The sequence below is a fragment of the Gavialis gangeticus genome, unplaced genomic scaffold (genome assembly GCF_001723915.1).
Source record: "Gavialis gangeticus isolate Ggan-Ray unplaced genomic scaffold, GavGan_comp1, whole genome shotgun sequence".
In the NCBI taxonomy this organism is placed as follows: Eukaryota; Metazoa; Chordata; order Crocodylia; family Gavialidae; genus Gavialis; species Gavialis gangeticus.
Genome location: NW_017729025.1, coordinates 146,285,722 through 146,290,738, shown reverse-complemented (window position 1 = coordinate 146,290,738; position 5,017 = coordinate 146,285,722). Strand labels below are relative to the sequence as shown.

The 5,017-nt window shown below is 41.8% G+C and overlaps 1 protein-coding gene across 1 annotated transcript in view; it reads left to right on the top strand.

The window, feature by feature from the left end:
* KCNQ1 (potassium voltage-gated channel subfamily Q member 1) overlaps positions 1-5,017 on the top strand; it is a gene marked incomplete at its 5' end in the record, with an annotated part of 669,633 nt that overhangs the window by 209,072 nt on the left and 455,544 nt on the right. The gene's annotated exons all lie outside the window — the stretch shown is intronic.

The following is a 5,017-nucleotide window of genomic DNA, read 5'->3' as shown; positions in this document are numbered from 1 at the left end:
TTACTTGTCTGTATGTTAGAAATATCAAGTTCATATTTTCCTGTTTGTACTGGAAAAGTAGAAATGTAATAGGATTATGACATGACAAGGAAAAATGAATTGGTAGGGGAATAGATTTTTTCCTCAAACTTCAGAGTTTTTTTATTTTTATAGTAGTTAGAATCTGTCTAATTTCTGATAAAGGTTTGGGGGAGATTGTCTTATTATATAAAATGAAAGATCCAATTATTCTCCCTTCAGCAGAGGGATGAGAGTGTTTGTTTCTGTCCAGTTTTCAGAACTCTGAAAATGTCTCCACTGAAAACAAAGAACATTTTTTCACAGACCATACATTTCTGGGGTAAAACATATTGAGAAGAAAAAGACTCTGAAAATCTCCCCACCCGTCACTAACTTTCAGACCTTTTTATAATATAAAAAGCAAAGGAGGGCACAAATACATATATATCCTTCCATCCTTATTAGCAGTCAGTTTGTGTGAAAGGAAGAATTTTATTACAACTAAAAGGTTTACGTGTTTTTCAGTTAAACCAGAAAAATGCAAATATTTGTGGGATAATCTCATGGTAAAAGATATTAGTGGTTCAGAGGAAGAAATACGTTTCCTCAAACTGTAGTCAGGATTAGCCAATCAGGAAAACCAGAACTAGCGCTTTCTTTTGCATGTGAATTACGTTTCTTAAATTCTCCAAAATGGTCATAAACTTATTTTAAGAGGAACAAAGTTTGGTTCTGAAATAGTTCAGCATTCTCTTAAGATTTGGGCATCACTCAGTTATTTTAGATAATTATTTTAAACAGGAACTTCAAACATACAGCCTGTGGGGTTTCTCAAGGGGCCAGTAGTTTTGTGGGGGCGGTGAGTAATGTATTTGTTAATCTTTGACACTACATACAGACATTCAAAAAGCCCGAGCCTGAATCAGTTCAATTTTCACAGGTTAGTCTAATCTGCATAGATTGAACCAAGAAGCAAGTGAACAGACATTCCCTTTTGATTCCAGAAATACAGCCACATGCCTGTGGTGGCTCAGGCTAGAAGCCAGGGGGAGTGCTAGAATGATCCCCCCCACTTCCCTTCTTCAGTGGCTGGAAGGCTGGAGGGAAGCTGAGCTGAGGGAGAGGGTTGTGGCCAGGCCTTGGCAGGCTAAGTATGAGTGGGGAGGGATTTAAAACCTCACCCTAGCCTGCACAGTCCTCAGCCATGGTGTGCCTGGAGGGGGAGGGTAGCAGCAGCCCTTGCCAGGCATCACCAATCCCCCCACCTCTGCTCGCTGCAGGAGTGCTCAGGCTTCTACCTTCCTTGGATGGACACTACTGAATTTGCTTGGACTGAGAGACTTTATTGTACACAGCACTTGGAAATTTTGTTGGACACTGGACTTAGAAATTGGAGGCTGCTTGAACTTAGAGCTGTTGAGGATTGTGAAATCTGTTTCTGGGGTTTGGAGGCTCATTCACTTAAACTTGCCAAACTGGTTTTGCAAGGGAGGGAGCACAGGTAAAGTTGGAATTCAGGAGCTTTCCACCTTTTTGGATTGACTTCATATGGCAGGCTGGGTGAGAAAAGAGCTATCTGAACTAGAAAATTGGGTGATAAGAAAAACAGCTCTAGGTATCTGGAATAAGGATATAGTCTGTGGATCAGATGTGTTTGTACAATTTCGTGACCAGTGGTCCTCTCCGATTGTCTCTGGGCATAAACGCTGGGTGAATAAAAAGACAAAAGAAATGTTGTAGGAGGGTTACTATTGACATGTAAAGCTTTAACTAAAGAGATACAACAAAAGGAATCACTGTTAAAAGACAGTGAAAGAAAAATCCAAGAAGCTGCAGCACCATGCCCTCTCCCCCCTACCTGCCACTTGAGCAGTGACCTGGGATGGTGGGGCTGGGGATGCTTAGCAAGGGCTCCTGCCCCCCCTGCCAGTGGGAGAGGGGTTGGGGGAAGGGTGAATTAACGCCCCCCCTCCCCTTAGGCTACCAGAACTCGGGAACAGGGTTTCCCACCCCCACCCCCTTCTCAACCAGTCGGAGCCCTGATAGTGCTCCGACTACGGAGGAGATTGCGGAGTGGGGAGGGCAAACCTGCTCTGCTGGAACAGACAGCACAGGCAAAGCAAAGCATTCTGGGATGCTGGGGGATTGTGAGTTAACTTAAACCAGGAGGGGGTCTGGGACAGAAGTTCTGTAAACTGGTTTGACCTAAATCAGTGAAGTCTGATACTGCTTTCAGCCAGGTTTATCTTAAACTAGTTTTGGCCATTTTTAAAGCAGTTTATGTGCGTTGAACTTCTGGTCTGTTACAGGTTTAAACTGGTTTCTGATCACTTAAACTGATTTATGCATAACTTTTGTCCTTAGCCTGTGGCCCCCTGACACCCATTGCCTTATTCTACCACTAACAGTGGATCCAGATATGAGCTGTAAGGAACCCTGTGGTTCAGAAGCAGCCCAGCAGGTCCTAACAAGTTTGACACTCCTGATTTAATGGATATGTCAAAAATAGTAGATAAGAAATGTTGTTTAACTTTGCTTAACAAGTATCCTCTCTCAGAAAGGTTTTTGTTGTTTGCAAACACTTGCAGCAAACTGCCTTAGCACATTATAGATTTATTCATTGAAAATCCTCTTATTATATTAACAGCTTGATCTTTTCACTTTCTTAATTCTTTGTATAGAGCCTGGTGTATTCAGATGTTGGTTCTAGTTCTGAGCAACAGAGTACCTTCCCTGTTGGGGAATTACATGAAAACTGTATTACTTCAGCTTCTCTAATGTTAGTAGTGAAAGACATTGCTAGAGAGTAGGTCTGTGAGAAGCAGCTAGCATTCGTTTCGGATTCAGCCAATTCGGGGGACAGCGATTCAATTCAGTCATTTGAATCACTGTTCTGAGTCAATTCAGCCAAATCTGATTTGGAGAGGGGTCGGGGGGGGGGGTTGGGAGGCTGGCAAGGGTCCCTCCATGGTCCCCTCCTGCAGCCCCCACTTCCCTGCCCCTACTTACCAGCTCAGAGTCGGCTGCAGCCACTGGGGACTGCCCAAATCATTGATGCTCTCTGAATCTTTTCTGAAGATTTGGACAGCTGTGAATCGATTCGGACCTTTTAACTGGTTCCCTGATTCGATTCGAGTTTGGCCACCGAATCGGGCCAAATCTTCTCTGAATCAAATCAATACCCAAAGCTTCGTACAGCCCTACTAGAGAGAAATAAAAAGCATATTTTATTTTTTATTTGAAAAGGTATTGTTTCAAGCTATTTATCAGGTTAAAAACTGGGAGAGAGTTAATATTTCATTGTAGAGCACAGATATTTTCAGACACCATAAAACTGTACAACTTTATCTAGATTTTGTATATGTCACTTATGATTCAAGGCATATGTGGCCTAAAAATGTAAATTGGCTTTATATAAATATAAATATATTGTACATTGAAACATTGGGTTGTACACTTGTCAGATAATGTGTTTGCCATGTTCAAGGAATAGTTTTTATTAAATATTTTGAAGAGAAAATTATTTTTAAAACTGACCTACTACTGAGGAATACTGTGCGTTTATGCTGAATGTTGTTGAAAAACTGCCAGTGTTGCATTTCAGTATGTACATGTGTTACTGTGATCTGAGGCAAATTAAGTTCTGCTAAACATTGAAATGGACTTTTCTGTGAATTAGTTGGATAGATGCTTTCTCTCACTCTTCACTTCGAAGCCTTTAAGGCGCAAATGTTTATAAACTTGCTATACATGCTTCATTCTAACTGTATAACTGGGCATGTGAACATAATACCATATTTACTTGAATCTAAAGGCATCTTTACATGTGCTCTGGGGTGAGGTGGAGGGGTTTAATTACAGCGGCTCTCAGGAGGTACTCTAATTAAAATGTCCGCAGTGTCTCATGTATTCAGCATCCCACACTTCAAAATGGTGGCAGGGGCGCCTAAACTAAAACTCGTTCAACAGTCCCAGGGGGCAGCACCCGGCTTCTCTCATCTGGCAGGCAGATCAGGGGCTCACACCCCCGGGAGGACTTGCAGCCCTAGCAGCCCTCCTTGCAGGAGAGCCCCCAATCTGCCTGCCTGCTGCATTTTATGTTTCCCCTTTATAACCTATGGGCAAAACATAGAAACGGCAGAACAGTTTTGATGAAACGAAACAGAACAGTGGTTTTGAAACGAAACTCGAAACGAAACACTGTTCTGTCAAATCGTCAAAACAGAAGTTGAATCGGAACAATGCTGTTTCACACAGGCCTAAAAGAAACCTCATCTTAGCTTTGAGTAATTGCTGTATTACAGCATGATATTTGGGACTGAGCAATACATGTACTAAGTGCATATTCAGCAGCAATTATACAATTTGCTAGATAATAAAAATAAAAGAGGTGTGTGGTTGCAGAGATTTGTCACTTATATGTTTTAAGTTGCCAGGCTTAAAATATATGATTTATTTCCTGAAGGAATCCAGAAACAAATGTTTTTTTACATACTCATGACTATGGTTGTGCATGTGTCTTTTACTTCCTTAAAGTTCACTTTGCCTGAAATATAAGGTAACAGAAATGGTGCATTTTAAGAGTCTGTATTGACATCAGACCCTTTATGCAAGTATTCCAGAATACCTAAGAACAATGACATTAAAAGCAATTATTGTGGAAAAGTCCGATCAGATGCAAACAGCTCCAGTTCAGACTTTAAGGACAATCTGTAAGAGAACCAGCAGTGTGAAGATGGGTTCAGAAGTTAAGTATAAAACAAGCAACAGCTCTTGATTCAAGGATGCATGGAATGGATGTGGAAATAGCAAGACTGTATGTTATTGAATTATTAACACATTACAGCATACAAATTAGTTTTTCCAGGAGATGATAGAAAAGGGGCCTTAGACAGAGTGCAGGACCTCCATCTAACCCAGGAGGTGCACAGCCCCACCAGGGGAGACGCCTTGTTGGACCTAGTGCTGGCCACGGGTGATGACCTGGTGAGGGGGCTGTGGGTGCTTGACCACCTGG